General features: G+C 40.6%; 1 protein-coding gene across 1 annotated transcript in view; it reads left to right on the top strand.

The window, feature by feature from the left end:
• NRG1 (neuregulin 1) overlaps positions 1-18146 on the top strand; it is a gene marked incomplete at both ends in the record, with an annotated part of 1012685 nt that overhangs the window by 429340 nt on the left and 565199 nt on the right. The gene's annotated exons all lie outside the window — the stretch shown is intronic.

The following is an 18146-nucleotide window of genomic DNA, read 5'->3' on the forward strand; positions in this document are numbered from 1 at the left end:
ATTTTTGTGTATGGTGTTAGGGAGTGATCTAATCTCATACTTTTACATGTAGCTGTCCAGTTTTCCCAGCACCACTTATTGAAGAGGCTGTCCTTTCTCCACTGTACATTCCTGCCTCCTTTATCAAAGATAAGGTGACCATATGTGTGTGGGTTTATCTCTGGGCTTTCTATCCTGTTCCATTGATCTGTATTTCTGTTTTTGTGCCAGTACCATACTGTCTTGATTACTGTAGCTTTGTAGTATAGTCTGAAGTCAGGGAGCCTGATTCCTCCAGCTCTGTTTTTCATTCTCAAGATTGCTTTGGCTATTCAGGGGCTTTTGTGTTTCCATACAAATTGTGAAATTTTTTGTTCTAGTTCTGTGAAAAATGCCACTGGTAGTTTGATAGGGATTGCACTGAATCTGTATATTGCTTTGGGTAGTAGAGTCATTTTCACAGTGTTGATTCTTCCAATCCAAGAACATGGTATATCCCTCCATCTATTTGTATCATCTTTAATTTCTTTCAGCAGTGTCTTATAATTTGCTGCATACAGGTCTTTTGTCTCCTTAGGTAGGTTTATTCCTAGATATTTTATTCTTTTTGTTGCAGTGGTAAATGGGAGTGTTTCCTTCATTTCTCTTTCAGATTTTTCATCATTAGTGTATAGGAATGCTATATATTTCTGTGCATTAATTTTGTATCCTGCTACTTTACCAAATTCATTGATTAGCTCTAGTAGTTTTCTAGTAGCATCTTTAGGATTCCCTATGTATAGTATCATGTCATCTGCAAACAGTCACAGCTTTACTTCTTTTCCGATTTGGATTCCTTTCCATTTGTTCTTAATGGGAATAGTGTTCCTCCCAAAAAGGGATTTTGGAAATCTGTGGGGAAATTTCTGGTTGTCCCACTGTCAGGAGATGCTGTACCAGCTATAGGTAGCAGGGTTAGGGTTTCCAAGAAGGCTTTTTCTTTTTCTTTTTTGTATCCCTCATGACTGTGTAATAATCCCCAGGATATTTAGGTAGGTGAAAATCCTATTCCTAATGATTGAGTTAGATTGTAACTTCATTTTACAAACAAAAACACACCAGATTTTTTATGGTTTTTAATGCACTCCGTTTTTTAAGAGTACCTGAAACTGCCACATATATTGTCTTTTGATTTGGTTAAGAACTTTACTAAGTTTTCCATTTCAGAAAGTTATGGCAGAGACAGTGATGCTGTTTATGGTATTTGAGTTGTTAAAACAATAAAACAGCCAGTTCTTTTTTTTCCCCCAGCAAAATGGTTTATTTGGGAACAGCTAAGAATTGCAGTTCAGGACATGCAATCAGTGGTGAACCACAGGCAAATCAGGAGAACAAAGGAGAGAAAGGAGTATTCTTTTATATGGAGGAGATGGGGGAGTTAGGAGGGGCTGTTATAAACAAATAATTCATTGGAGGAAACTGGGAGTTCAGAGTGTAGTGGCTTCTCATTGGCTGAGTTGTGACAGGTTCTCATTGGCTGGGCTGTTGCTGGGTGAGGAGAAATTCTTCCTTCCTCTTGCTGGGTAGTAAAGTAGTAACCTTCCTCCAGTTGGTAAAGCAATTGACATCAAGTGGTAGGGCATGACAGTTCCCCCTTCTGGCCTCCTGGCTCTATTTTTAAGTGAGGTTTCTGTTTATTGATTTTCACAGAGTCACCAAGAGATCACATCTGTATCAATTTACTTCTGTAACTCTCAGATTCACAGTGATTCCTTGTACAGGTGTAAGCTTTTCACTACTTCTCTATGTCTTATAGTACTGTTATCCCCAACATTCATATATTGAAATATTATTTATTATAACTTTGTTTTAGTCTATAATTTATTCTGTAAATTACAATTTACCAAATAAGTCAAAATTTCTTTGAGAAAAATGCTCTCAGGTGAACTTTTATCTCCTTGGTCTTTTCACTACTTTTAAAGAAAATTCACTGACACTAATTCTGGATTTTTATAGTTATTCAGAGCTGTGTAGTTAAAGCGGTAAGTGAATTACTACCTTCCCAGGGCTGAAACTCAAGGGAGAAGTTTGACTATTCACTGGCAAAATAAAATAGTGGAAATTTATTTCTTTTGTTCTCAGTACAATCACCTGTGAAACATCCTTAAACTAAAGAAATGAAATTATTTATGAACAGAAGTTGGGACGTTTAATTTCATTTTCTCTTTTCCTTTCATTCCAAAACGCTCCATAATGCAGCCTTAAATATAACGAAATTCTGCATAAATGATATGTGGCAGCCTAACTGAGTATAAGATAGGGAACCTGGTAATACTTTAACTTCAAAGCCCTTGCATTTGATTCTTTCATAACTTTTCCTCCTTTCAAAGCTTGCTTTAGGCGTGCACCAAGTTTGAACAATGACAAATCCGATCTGTAGAGCCAAAATAGTGTTTCAATATTTCCATGAATTAATTGGTACTTCTGATGAGCATCCAGTGTACTTAGTGCTCCATGGACAATCCTTAAAGCCTGACACTAGGTTGAAGTCTGACTTTGTCAAGACTTCCACGGTTACCCCCTTGGGCTCTCGATCATAGGTCATTCACTGTGTCTGTGCAGTGAGTTTGTATCAGTATTTTCAAACAGTTACCCTATCCTGTTAACTCCTCCATTCCAGGAAGCTCCATTAAACCCTTCTTCCATGTTTCAAAGGCAGCAATAACTCTCCCCACAGCAAAAGTAGTGAATAATTCTTAGACCCTCACAACATACCAGAACCAGCAAAGTGCTTTACCTGCATTGCCTAATTTAATTCTCTTAGCCTGTGTGATAAGCTCTACTATTATCCCCATTGCACAGATGTGAAAATGACATTCTAAGAAATTTACAGTCGTCATCACTTGGCAAAGGTCAAACAACAGGTCTATGATTCCCAAGCCCTCTTCCCCATTATGCTGTCCTGGCTTTTATCTTTATATCCTTGGATTGTTGAGTTACCGTTCCATGAGCTCTTGCTGCCTGGAATCTCAGCCTTTAGGAATCATTTCTGCATTTTGTTGACAGATGATACATAGATCACCAAAATTATCCATTCCAACCTCTTTCCAGAGTTGGACATCACTCCCCTACTCAAAAATTTATAAAAAACTACTATGACGAATCGAGTCCAAACTCCTTAGCCTGACATTAAACAACCATGATAATCTGACACAATCTATTTCTCTGTTTCAGCTTTATTTACTCTTTGTTGATTCTCATTTAGTTGTTGCCTTGAGGAAATATTCTTCCTACCCACCCCACCACCAGCTGTTCCTTCTTTCTGAGCTCATGTTACTATTCCCTCAAGTCCTTTGATGAGAGGGAATTCATTGATCTCTCTCTCACCTCTTCATCAGCCCTGTCAACCTCCCTGGCATATGATTGTATTGTGTCTTAGTTTCTAAGTTTTCTTGAAAAATCTCATCGCAATAAGATTGTTGGATCCTGTCAATATTTTTTGATTTATTGATTAGGGGGTCCTCTTAATCTGGCGTGTTGAGTCTTCCATTTTGTTGGGAAGATTCAATCCTCTTTCCTCTACGCTTCCACTGTGCCTTGGACATACCTCTACTACAGTTCTTCTTAATTTTTTACATGTCTGTCTCTAGGGCAAGGCAGGGACCTTGCCTTGTTCACCTTTGTATCTTCCCAGAACTAGAACTAGTAGATGCTCTGTAACTGTTTGTTGAATGAATGAAGAAAATGTTGGGAAACAAACTCCAGGAACTTTGTGAGTGTTATACATTTTCTCTGGATCTTCCAAGACATAAAGACTATTAATGAATTAGACACCCCCCCACACTTTGAGATGATATGATAGAATCTATAACCGCTTAATCCACCTTAAAATGCTGTTAGGCAACAACAATGCTTTGACTTCAGGGGCTGGGAAGCTCACAACGTGTGACGTCCAATTGCTCTTGCAGGGGGCAGAGAGGGCAGATTTAAGGACGGAAAAAAATAAGATGAAGTTTGGCCAAGATGCAGGTTAACATCTCCTCACATCCCGAAGAGTACAGAAGGATCATTCATCACCACAGCTGTTGGGGTTTAGGACTTTGTTCTCATCCAAATGGCAGCGTCTTCTACAGAACGCTACTCTCCAGGGTTGCCCTAATCAGCCAGCGCGTCCTGTAGATGCGAGATTTGCCCTGGCCGTCTCTATCCAAGTAGTGACTGCAGCCCATCCAAAGTCCTTCATTAAGGCAAACAACAGCCCAGCCCACAGTGGCATTGATCCCTAAAGCTGAGGCCTCGGAGAAGGAGCCTGATTTTCCACTGTGCTGATGGCTTTTTTCCAGCAAGATGTTTACCTCTTCACTTTTCTCTCTGCCAAGTACACATCAGTGTATTTCCAACATCCCAATGTCTTAACTCTGCCTTGCCGGCTTCCACTGCTTCTCTTCAATTAACAGGCAGCTGGGAAAGAGCTTTTCCAGTCACAGGAGCAGAAAGTCTCTGAGGACAGGATGGACTGCATCCCACATCTCTGAATCCTCACCAGACATCTTCCGTTAGGTCCCCAAGGAGACACACGTAGAGGGGACAATTCAGATAAATAAATACTCTGATGAATTGGGTTTGGTCCCGAAAATGTATATATCAATAGTTTCCTATCCTAGGCAGCAGGGCAGGACCATGTAAGATCAACTGAGGATTCCTTCGCCTTCTTAGTTGAAAGCCTAGAAAGTAGGACAAATGAATCTCTTGTTTCTTCACACTTCTTGCTAGGTCAACACACTGAACTTGGCTTTCCGGATGTTACCTCTTCAACTGCAACAAGAAGCATGGAAACAAAAGGTTTAGGGTCGTTTTATACTAATCTCAGCCCTGCATGTCTTCATTTAATGTGGCCACATCGCAGGCTACTAGCCCTTTCAAGGGACATTCCAGGAGGAGGACGGCTACAGACCTTTGTCACCAAACTGTGAACCTGGGGAGGAAAGAAGACACAGCAAGTTTACCTAAAGCAAGAGAAGGGATAGCTTTTTACTTCTTTCCTTCTACTTGAACCTTCCGTAGAGTGTGGGTCCTTAACTCGTTTTTGAGCTCCTCTCTTTGGGGTGGAATATGTGGGTATGTTACCTGGGCGCATATGCATGTGTGTATTTACAAAATCAGAAACGAGATCTTAGGCTTCCCTGGAGGTCAAAGTGTGCCTTCAACCAAATCGTTGCAGGGAATACAGGCTTCTGTAGCTCCAAATCTTCCAGTGAGTACATAAATACGTGAACATAAAAAAGGAACTGATTTGGATGAAAGTGAGAACACACTACATCTATTTTTCTTTCTGCTTAGTGGCTGCATCATCAATGGGATGGCCAGATGTGGTTTAAGAACACTCCCTCTTCCCTTCTCTTCCCCTCCCCCAGCAGTTTTTGATGGCTCATCTAATAGAGTATAGATGTGTACAGTAATATAGACAGAGGTAATGGCGTGATAAGATTCTTCTTTTCCTCCCATCCCTGCTCTGTAATGTTCAGGTGTCTTCCTCTCCGAGCCCCAGATCCATTTTCCTCCACTTGGTGGTGCTGTGCACATATGTGCTTGAGGGGAAAGGGAAGAGAGCCCCGCCAGACGCTCTACTCCAGCTGTTGGGGATTGAGTTCTCTTTCCAGAGCATCCTCCTGACTTTATGCAGTGATGAGTTCCCTTTGATGGCAGGAAATTTTTAGTTGGTGGGCACTGTGCGTTCTTATAGCATGGAGTGCACACAGAGCGAGAAGAGGACATGTTTGTAGTCCCAGTTTCACTGTCAACCAGCTGTGTGGTTCTCATCAAATTGCTTTCTTTTGCTGTGACACAGTTCTTGACAAGGTAGAGTGGGAAGTAACTCCTGTTCAGTTTACCTCTGGAGTTTGATGGAAGGCAAACGTAAAATTAGATGGGAAAGTGCTCTGGGAATTTAAACAATGGGTAAGAGCAAATCAGAATGCTGGTTGAATTCTATCAGTTTTCCCAATATGCCTGCTGCCAGTGTCCCCTCTTTCTCACCTTCCAATCCATTTTCCACGCCATAATCAGAATGGTCTTTCTCAATGCATATGTGATCATAGCAATCCTCTGACTAAAATCCTAAATATCATTTCCCTTCCATAGAATGAAAGTTGCAACTCTAAGCTTTAAGTGGCTTACAAAGCCCTTGGCCGTAGGCGCCCTTCATTTCTAGCCAGTAGCATCTCTCTTCCAATAGACTAATAGTGCACTGAACATTGAAGCCTCTCTCTTGCTCTTCAGATCCTGGCCATGTGGTTCTCTTGGTCTGGAACAGGCTTTCCCCTGTTCCTCTCTAGGCGAACTCCCACTCATCATTCCGGATTTCAGCGTCGAGTCACTTTCACTGGGAGCCCTTCCATGGTCCTCTATTAGAAGCCTCTGATTTGTGCTCCCACAATATTCTGTATTGTCCCCAGATGTTTTATCTAATTGTTTTTCCTCCACAAAGGCACATTCATCATCCAGATAACTCAATATTGTAAAACTCTGGCAGCTAACACGATCTCAAGCCCATACAAAATGCTTAAGAAATATTTGTTGAATGACTGGTTGGATGGTAGATTAGTTTCCTAGGACTGCCAAAACAAAGTACCACAAACTGGGTGCCTTGAAACAACAGAAATATCTTCTCTCATAGTTCTGGACGCTCGAAGTCTGAAATGAAGGTATCATTGGGGCCATGTCCCTTCTGTGGCTCTGGATAGAACCCTTCGCCTCTTCCGAGCCTCTGGTCGTGGCCACTGAGCCTTGGCGTTCCTTGTCTTGTGGCTGCATCCCTCCGATCTCTGCCTCTGCCTGTGTTCTCCCTGGGTGTCTCTGTCTTCACATGGCATTTTCCTCTCCCTTTAAGAACCTCAATCATATTAAATTAAGGCCAACCCTAATGACCTCATCTAAACTTGATTATATCTGCAAAGACCCTATTTTCAAATTAGACTGCTTCATAGGTAGCAGAGGTTAGGGCTTCAGCGTATCTTTTGTGGGGGGGGGAGGAAACAATTCAAGCCATAACTAATCAGTAAACCAATTAATTAATAATCCAGGTTATGGACAGAAAAGGCTTCCTCTGATTATGATAAAAACATGTATAGATCTCATCTATGTGTTGGCTTAAATAATGTATGTGTATAATTATGTGTAAGTAATGTATGCATATAATGTATATGTGTGCTCATGTGTATACATACACACACACGTGCATTAATTATTTTATATTGTACAAAACCCCCCAAGGCTAATTACCACAAATAAGAAATACCCTGTGATTTATCTAAAGGACTCTGCAGACATTAGCCTTTTTCAGATGTAAATTTTTTGGATGACAAGAAATGATGTCTCTGCCAACTTTTAGAATTCTTAATTATGATAATCTGTCACCTTATACATTCTGTGTTTCTACCATTTAAAAATTTAAGAACTCTGAGGTTGGTAGTAGTTTTAGTCCTACAGCAGTTTAATGTCATCATTTAAGTCAGATTTCCAAAGTAAGGGGCTTTCTGTGGTAAGAAGTTCTCATCTCTGTCACTTTCCTTCTCTTCAGTTCTATATTCTGTCCTTACTCTTTCCTTACAGATGATTCATGTATACACTAGGTCTTTTCCCTAAGCCGCAGATTATGAGAAGTAAAGTTAAACAAAAAAAGCAAATGATCTGCTAAATTATGCCCGAATTTATAACATTCAGCAATGTAAAATCAAGAAGAAAATTTCACAAAAATCCTGGATAAAGTACATTTTTCCTCATTAGCATTGGGTGAAAGGAAGTGAGGGAGACATGTCTTTTGGTTTTAGTTAAAAACTTTGAGAGTCCTGCATCTGGGGAGCTATTTAGTAAATTTCTCCTCTTCTTTAATGTTCATTTGAATTAGCGGTGATATTGGGGTCAGCGTTTGGTTCCAGCCACCACCAAATGGTCCACATTTGTCTTGTTTCAAGCTCAGAGCTACTAAAGCAATCCCTCCAAGAAGCTTAGAGGAAATAATCTTTCATATTGATGTGAGCAAGAATCTCTACTGTAGACTAACTTTGCTGAAATAGACATTTTAGAGAATGTAAACGTCTGTCTCAGACAAAGGGGATTATAGGTGAGTAACTGACCAAGGCACTCTTTCAAATCCCATCCCTAAGTCTCTAAGTAAGAGACTTAGAGTTTCAGATTTATTTAGCGAGAACCCAGTCTCATCCCTTTCCAACTTTCCCTAAATACTTGTGGCTGAATATACTTTCAGTTTTAGGAATGGAAAAAAACGTTGGGAGAAGGACGAGCCCACTGAAAGTGGACGGGCTTCAGGTGATTGCATTTCTTTAAGGCAGTTTGCAGGTTGCCTTCCTAGGTGAAGCATCTAAACTGGAGCCCTTTAAAAGGTGGAGTTGCTAAAACCATATATAACAATAATAATAAACAAAAGGGAAGGTCAATTAGCGAATTAATGAACTGAATGCTAGACAAGGTACTAATCAGACCTTTAATCTCCAGATATAGTTTCTGATAAGTTCCTTGATAAAGCTGTTGGCACCTACAAGTGTATTTGCTGGGCATGGTTCTGCATTATGAAATATTAATATCTTGAAAAATCGAACATGCATGTGAAAATGCACCTGTGGTCCCATTTTCAAAAGAGTATGTTAGTGAGGAATAAATATAAAAATCCTTAAACAACTGGAAATCGGGGCTGAATAGAAATAGACTGCACTACTGTTTGTACATGTTCTATTTGTGCAAAAGCATCTATTCTTCCATGTTTCCTTTTATAAAGTGTAAAGTGCTGCAGGATAGTAAGTTGCATTTTTATCTCCATGTTGGGTGAAGTATCCGTAAAGTCTAATGCCCAGTGGCCATTCAAGAGTGATGGAAAGAAAAGAGCTTCGGAGAAGAATCTCCTGTTTTACTGAACCTCTTGTTTCGTCAATTTCCATGTTGATTATTTGTGCAAACCCGTGGCTCGTTTTAGTTCATTTCTTCTAAGGTTAGTACACTAATATGTGAAAAAGCATTTAAAATCCCCAAGGGAAAGACGTGAAATAAAAGATGTGTGGTATTTATATTAATGCCTTTGTTGTTATTGCTATTATTGTCTCATTCCCATGGCTATGGGAGGATTGAATATAAATGTTGAGAAAGCACATGATAGCGTCCTATTAGGAATAGGAATATTAGACAATGATAATTATTTCCTTCCTTGTGATCATTACTGAGGTTGTCACTAGTCAGAAACGGTGAACTCTAAACACTTTTTCTGCAGCTATCTTATTAAAAGAGCTTCTGGATTTTTTTCCCAGGCTGGAAACAAAGAAACCCACAGAAGACCACTGAAAGGGAAATTTTTAAAAAGCATAGTTTTTTGTTTTTTTTTTTTAGAATAATCAACTCTACATTGAATAATAAGTAAGATTCACATTAAAATCCCCTTTTGGGCTAATTATCTGGATGTTTTCGCTAACTGGCCTGCAGCCATTACATTCTTGTTTTAGCAAGTCAAGAATTGCTCCCTCATTTTTGAGAGGAAATACAGATAAGGGAAGAGAAGCATAAAGGACTGCTATGGAAGATTTATTATATAATGTGCACTATGTCCCCGTCTTTCCTGTGTGTGGTTTCCATGATAACCTTGTGAGGTAGATATTATGATTCCCAACTGAAGGGTAAGAAAAAGTTTCAGGTTAAGTGCCTGACTTTCCAATGTCTACAGCTATTGAAAGAGGCAGGATTTTAACCCGACATTTGAACTGCCTAGCTCCTAAGGCTAGGTTCTTTTCCATACATCATGCTAATTACTGAAAAGGCGTGAGATTGACATGTAGAAGTTACACGGGTATGTAAATGCAAACGCAACAAGGCAGAGACTAGAATGTCCTCTGGCCCTGGCAAGGGGCAGGAAACACAAAGTGATGGATCCACTCTGGTCCTAGACTTAAGTGCTGCTGTAATTTAAAAATAACTATTTAGGTTTGCTTTTTTTGTTCCCTGTTTACTAAGTCCCATCCCCATTCTCCGGCTAAGGAGTGTGCAGAAGGGGCTCTTTGTGATATATTATTGTGTTTGTGTGTGAATGGATGAAAGGCCACATCAGAGATAATGTAGTGTTTACTGCTTTGCTATTAGCACAATGGGCTGTCTTTATGGAGTGTAATTTTCAAATCTATGCACCAGTGCTCTTTCAAATACAGAATCCGCTTCCTATTTTCATTTAAAACTATCTTTTATTTTAATTAACAGGGATGCAGTTTAATCCTCTGTCTTTACAGCTAAGGGAGTTTTACAGCTTATAATACTGTCAGATTCTGGGGTATATAAATGAGAAATAGACCATTTTAGGGAAGAAATGGATCTTTCTCGTTTCCTCCCTCCTTCTCTTTCCTTCCTTCTCCCTCTGTCTCCTCCCTCCCACCCTTCTTTCTCTATGAAGAAACCATTCTGCAGGCTGGCAGGTCTCATAGATAGTGTGTGATTTCACAAGCTGGATTCCATCTCAGAACATCTGTCAGATTCAGATCTTTCTGAAGCTTCATTCCAATGTCGTTACCCCAGCGACCCAGTGATGTGTGCACGTCTTTCAAATGGTAGGAGAAAGGATTTGTACATGTATCTGTGGATTGGAATCAGTGGTGTGCTGGTTCAATGACCAGCTCTTCAGCTGGAGTTGGGGAAACAGAAAGAGTGGGTGGGAGGAAAACCTTGATTTCTAATGTTTGACAAATTCTGTGGTGTCAGTACTTCTACCATGGCCAACTTCAAGGTTATTTTTTCCCGTTACATTTCAGTAAGGCCATATAAGATGTTATAAGGAAGATAGCAGTGATAGGAACCCCGCGTAGTTTAACTGATACTCACTTCTGACTTGAGACATTATGCAATTCGAATAGCTATTGGTTTAAATATCCTAGTGTTGTTTCTTCCAAGAAATATTTTCCTTCTTTCCTAAAGAGGTAATAAACATTCATGACATAATTTAGGAGATATCACTTTTTCTTCTATCATTCACCTCATCATTAATGCTTTGTATAAAACTAGATTTGTGAAAAGACGCAGAGACTTTATATTTATTATATCCTGTTGGTTTGAAAATGAGATGTTTATTTTGCTAATATGTTGTCGTGGTTCAGAAATTGAGGCAACAGGCTATTAAAAGTTTTGCTCAAGATAATACAATGGTAGACCAGAAGTTTTCAAATTAAATAGTGGTGGGCTTCCCTGGTGGCGCAGTGGTTGACAGTCCGCCGGCCGATGCAGGGGACACGAGTTCGTGCCCCGGTCCGGGAAGATCCCACATGCCGCGGAGCGGCTGGGCCCGTGAGCCATGGCCGCAGAGCCGGTGCGTCCGGAGCCTGTGCTCTGCAACGGGAGAGGCCACAACAGTGAGAGGCCCGCGTACAGCAAAAAAATAAAAATAATAATAATAGTGGTAATTTCTTAGATCTGTTCATAGACTATTCAAAAACAAGATAAAGCACAGGTTTTTAATTTTTCATGAGTCCAAAACACAATTACTCAAGGGATTATTTTACAAATATACACATTTTTTGAAAAACATAGATTAGCTAATGAATGTAGCCTTGCCAATTTAAAAATTAGAAAACAGGATAAAAGAATTGCATATTCTGCCAAGAAACTGTGACCAGCTAGAGGTGGTTGCTTCTGCATCTCGCATCTTATTACTTATAGCTTCTGCGAGAGAGGAGTCTTTTTTTCTACCCTGCTTACTGTCAAGATCTCGGTCTCTGCATGGTCACTATACATAGAAGAGACTACAAAGTTTTTATAAGTAAATTAATTTAAAAGAAAAGATAGCACAGTCAGGTCTTATGCATTATTTCTATAACACTGGTTAATCTTAAGTATAATTATTAAGTAGGAAGTTTAGGAACTATGTTTACTGGAATTGATTTAACAGCTCTCTATAGGCAAAAAATATAAGTTGAAGTAGTTCATCTTCACGTTAAAGGCCTCCAGATGTCTGAATGCCTTTTGTGTATGTGGACCAGACTGTGCCAGAAGATGATAAAAGGATCTCATTGTTTTGATTAGTTGAGTTGTTCTTCAAGGAACCCCTACCCCTGCCAGTTCTTACAAGTGGTATTTTATTCATTCATTCATCCATCCATCCATCCATCCATCCATCCATCCATCCATCCATCCATCCATCCATCCATCTATTTAAGAAATATTTTTTGTTCCAAGTCCTCTTTAAGTGGTGGAGATATCAGAGCAACCAAGACATCTACAAGAAACCCTCATTACCGAGGAGCTTACATTCGCGAGAGATTAAAATTGCATATGAAAGAAAAAACAGTGTTAATAAGTATGATGCCAACAATTAAAATAGGATGTGTGACCTGAGAATAACTAGAGGATGATTTTTGATGGTGAATTTGATAATGTAATGCATTGAAAATGATATCTGAATGACAAGAAAGAACAACCCTTGCAAAAATTGGGGGAAGTGGGACAGGATGGAATTTCAAGGGGGGCAGGCATCTAACATGATGACCCTGAGGCTCGCTTGACTTTCTTTCTGTTTCTGAATAGACAGCTTGGAGGATAACGAGTAAGGAGAAAGCTGGTATAAGGTGAGGTTGGAGAGGGAAACAGGGACAGATCATAGGGCTTTGTAGCTTGGCTAAGGAGTTTGCATTTAATTCTGAATGGAACAGAACACATTTTGGCAAGTAATGTGACCTGACTTGAAATTTTAAAATATCATCTAATGGCTGTGTGGGAAATGGATAGAAACTAGTTAGGAGACGAGGTAAAAGACTGTTACAGAAGTCCTGGTGGAAGGTGATGGTGGCCTGGTGTTGGCTGATGGTAGTGGAGATGCCAAGGAGATTCGGAACAAGTTTTGAAGTCAGAGGAGGCAAGATTTACTGACGGTTTATGGTACTGGAGCAAAGGAATTGAAGAGTAACTCCAAATTTTTCAGCCCGAGCAACTGAGTAGATGGTATTAGCATTTACTAAGATGGCCCAGATTGAGAGAAGAGTGTAATTGGAAAGCAAAATTATTAGTTCTACTGTGGCCATGTTCATAATTTTAAAAATATTTTTGTTTTATTTTGGTTTTCTTGGCCACACCGTGCAGCATGTGGGATCTTAGTTCCCAGACCAGGAATGGAACCTGTGCCCCCTGCACTGGGAGTGTGGGGTGTTACCCACTGGACCACCAGGGAAGTCCCGCCATGTTCATGTTTTGAGATGTCTATTAAATATCTAAGTGGAAATGTCAGATGGGTAGTTTGTGATACAAGTCCCTAAGCACATGTTTTCTCTCTCGTAATGCAGTCTACTTGCCTGTGCAGATGTCACCTGGCCCTTTACACGTTGCCTCTCAAGAACTGGAGCTCAGGGAACCAGGACCAATGCTGACAACCTGACTGGTGCTCTTGGCTCTTGTTATAATAAAAGTCCCTGGTCTCTGACCCAGAATCTTTTTTTTTTTCTTTTTTTCCACATCTTTATTGAAGTATAATTGCTTTACAATGTTATGTTAGTTTCTGCTGTATAACAAAGTGAATCAGCTGTATGTATACATATATCCCCATATCTCCTCCCTCTTGTGTTTCCTTCCCACCCTCCCTATCCCACTCCTCTAGGTGGTCGGTCACAAAGCACCAAGCTGATCTCCCTGTGCTATGCAGCTGCTTCCCACTAGCTATCTATTTTACATTTGGTAGTGTGTATATGTCAGTGCCACTCTCTCACTTCATCCCAGCTTCCCTTCCCCCCCACCCCGTGTCTTCAAGCCCATTCTCTAGGTCTGCGTCTGACCCCAAATCTTATGTCTCCTGCCAGCATCCTAGAGACAGTGACAGGTTAACTCTGCAAGAAGGGGAGGGTGACTTCTCAGATCCTTCCTGGAGGCAGGTGGTAGACAGTTTTGACTGTCCACTTGAGATCTGTGGTTATGGTGGCATATTTTCACCAGCCCAGCCATATTCAGTGCCTCTGGTGCAGGCACGGTATGTATGGATGGTTTTATATCTCAGGTTTAATATGAGTGGCTTGTCACAAAATCACATAGCTCCTTTCGGCTACTGAGAGTCCCACACTACTGGGCTGTGCAGACCAGCAGTTGAACACTACCGGCTAAAGAGCTGGCCAGTGTTCCAGCATATTTAGACATTTCAGAGAGGCACTAAAATGGTAAATACGTTACTCAGTCATTGGTCACAATCAAATTGTATGTTCTTCTGCATAGGTGACAATTCATATAAAAGAATTGGACCTCATGTGTTACCCTTGTATTAGTCGTACTTGACTAACCCACAGACTGTGAACTGCCTTTAATTAATAATAATTAGTTAATACATCATACATTCTCAGGACATATAAAGAGGTAATTTCATATTACAGAGACATGTCATCTATCTCTGCTTGATTAGGTTGAGAATCAATAAACATTTTTTATGTGATTCCTATCATGAATTTTTAATTGAATTGAGGGAAGTTCTTTTACCATTCGGTTGCCACTTTCTCTCTTTGTAGTATGAGGATATCATCCTACAGAGCAGTTAACTACATATTTGTCTGTAAAGAAATTTAGTGGAAATGATATTGTCTGTGCGTGTGTATGCACTTGCATGCATATATAATGTCCTGAGGGATTCCAAATATTTGACAGTCTGTTTCATCTCCGGGCAGTTGTACAAAGGGAGAGCCATCTGCAGGTCCAGCCTCTGGTTCTAGGTTTTACCTCCTCTCCTCCACCTCCTCTTTCCGTGATAGCCCCTGATGTACACAGACATCCTCATCTCTCAAGTTCCGGTTGCCTGTCTCCGTTTGGGTACCGGAAAATTGCTTTCCCTGCCTTCTGAGTGACTCTCTGCTGCCGCAGGCCAGTCAGTGTTTATTCAATTCTAGTCTGAAACCTCTTGCTCATTCCTAAATGTGTGTTTTGTTCGTAGTTCTTTTGCCAGAAGCAGCTTTACATTAAAATCGTCTTCTTAGGTTTGCTAGACACCCAAAATGTACCCTGTGTTTGCCGGAATGCTTTTGAGGTTGAAGGATCTGGAAGCAGACAGTAGAGGTTTTTAATATTGTGGAAGGATGTCCACTGTCCTGTTGGAGGGAGAGGAGGGGCAGAAACCCCCTTTAAAGCCCTCATGTCACCCCCATCCCTTTCTTCTCCCCTCTACTACCTATTCAACAACTATGGCTGACTTGGTAGAGCCTGACAGCAGCCACCCAGCATAGTTATGACAATAGTGAGTGGACTTAGGGAGGACCTTCAAGATGGCGGAGGAGTAAGATGTGGAGATCACCTTCCTCCCCACAAATATATCAAAAATACATCTACATTTGTGGAACAACTCCTACAGAACACCTACTGAATGCTGGCAGAAGACCTCAGACTTCCCAAAAGGCAAGAAACTCCCCACCTACCTGGGCTTGTGGCCGACAGGGTCTTGGTGCTCCGGCCGGGTGTCAGGTCTGAGCCTCTGAGGTGGGAGAGCTGAGTTCAGTACACTGCACCACCAGAGACCTCCGAGCCCCACGTAATATCAATCAGCGAGAGCTCTCCCAGAGATCCCCATTTCAATGCTAAGACCCAGCTCCACTCAATGACCAGCAAGCTACAGTGCAGGACACCCTATGCCAAACAACGAGCAAGACAGGAACACAACCCCACCCATTAGTGGAGAGGCTGCCTAAAATCATAAGTTCTCAGACACCCCAAAACACACCACCGGACACAGTCCTGCCCACCAGAAAGACAAGATCCAACCTAATCCACCAGAACACAGGCACCAGTCACCTCCAAGAGGAAGCCTACACAACCCACTGAAGCAACCTTACCCACTGGGGGCAGACACCAAAAACAACGGGAAGGGGACTTCCCTGGTGGTGCAGTGGTAAAGAATCCACCTGCCACTGCAGGGGACACAGGTTTGAGCCCTGGTCTGGGAAGATCCCACATGCCACAGAGCAACTAAGCCCGTGTGCCACAACTACTGAGCCTGCACCCTAGAGCCCGCGAGCCACAGCTACCGAAGCCCGCGCTCCTAGAGCCTGTGCTCTGAAACAAGAGAATCCACTGCAATGAGAAGCCTGCGCACCGCAGTAAAGAGTAGCTCCCACTCGTCACAACTAGAGAAAGCCCATGCAGCAACGAAGACCCAGTGCAGCCAAAAATAAAATTAAATAAATAAAACGCAAACAAAACAAACAAACAAACAAAAACGGGCACTATGAATCTGCAACCTGCGAAAAGGAGACCCTAAACACAGTAAGTTAAGCAAAATGAGAAGACAGAGAAATACGCAGCAGATGAAGGAGTAAGGTAAAAACCCACCAGACCAAACAAATGAAGAGGAAATAGGCAATCTACCTGAAAAAGAATTCAGAGTAATGATAGTAAACATGATCCAAAATCTTGGAAATAGAACGGAGAAAATACAAAAAACATTTAACAAGGACCTAGAAGAACTAAAGAGCAAACGAACAATGATGAACAACACAATGAATGAAATGAAAAATTCTCTAGAAGGAATCAGTAGCAGAATAACTTAGGCAGAAGAACGGATAAGGGGCCTGGAAGATAAAATAGTGGAAATAACTACTGCAGAGCAGAATAAAGAAAAAAGAATGAAAAGAACTGAGGACAGTCTCAGAGACCTCTGGGACAACATTAAACGCACCAACATTCGAATTATAGGGGTCCCAGAAGAGGAAGAGAAAAAGAAAGGGTCTGAGAAAATATTTGAAGAGATTATAGTTGAAAACTTCCCTAATATGGGAAAGGAAATAGTCAAGTCCAGGAAGCACAGAGAGTCTCATACAGGATAAATCCAAAGAGAAGCACACCAAGACACATATTAATCAAATTATCAAAAATTAAATACAAAAAAAAAAATATTGAAAGCAACAAATAACATACAAGGTAATCCCCATAAGGTTAACAGCTGATCTGTCAGCAGAAACTCTGCAAACCAGAAGGGAGTGGCAGGGCATATTTAAAGTGATGAAAGGGAAAAGCCTACAAGCAAGATTCCTCTGCCCAGCAAGGAACTCATTCAGATTCAACAGAGAGATTAAAACCTTTACAGACAAGCAAAAACTAAGAGAATTCAGCACCACCAAACCAGCTTTACAACAAATGCTAAAGGAACTTCTCTAGGCAGGAAACACAAGAGAAGGAAAAGACCTACAATAGCAAACCCAAAACAATTAAGAAAATGGTAATAGGAACACACATATCGATAATTACCTTAAATGTAAATGGATTAAATGCTCCAACCAAAAGACACAGGCTTGCTGAGTGGCTACAGAAACAAGACCCATATATATGCTGTCTACAAGAGACCCACTTCAGAGCTAGGGACACACACAGGCTGAAAATGAGGGGATGGAAAAAGATATTCCATGCAAATGGAAATCAAAAGAAAGCTGGAGTAGCAATTCTCATATCAGACAAAATAGACTTTAAAATAAAGACTATTACTAGAGACAAAGAAGGACACTACATAATGATCAAGGGATCAATCCAAGAAGAAGATAGAACGACTGTAAATATTTATGCACCCAACATAGGAACACCTCAATACTTAAGGCAAATGCTAGCAGCCATAAAAGGGGAAATCGACAGTAACACAATAGTAGTAGGGGACTTTAACACCCCACTTTCACCAATGGACAGATCAACCAGAATGAATTTAAATAAGGAAACACAAGCTTTAAATGACACATTACACAAGATGGACTTAATTGATATTTATAGGACATTCCATCCAAAAACAACAGAATACACTTTCTTCCCAAGTGCTCATGGAACATTCTCCAGGATAGATCATACCTTGGGTCACAAATCAAGCCTTGGTAAATTTAAGAAAATTGAAATCATATCAAGTATCTTTTCCAACCACACGCTATGAGACTAGATATCAATTACAGGAAAAAATCTGTAAAAAATACAAACACATGGAGGCTAAACAATATGCTACTAAATAACCAAGAGATCACTGAAGAAATCAAAGAGGAAATCAAAAAATACCAACAAATAAATGACAATGAAAACATGATGACCCAAAACCTATGGGCTGCAGCAAAAGTAGTTCTAAGCAGGAAGTTTATAGCAATACAGTCCTACCTCAAGAAACAAGAAAGATCTCAAACAACCTAACCTTACACCTAAAGCATTTAGAGAAAGAAGAACAA

The sequence above is a fragment of the Leucopleurus acutus genome (genome assembly GCF_964270905.1).
Source record: "Leucopleurus acutus genome assembly, chromosome: 21".
In the NCBI taxonomy this organism is placed as follows: domain Eukaryota; kingdom Metazoa; phylum Chordata; class Mammalia; order Artiodactyla; family Delphinidae; genus Leucopleurus; species Leucopleurus acutus.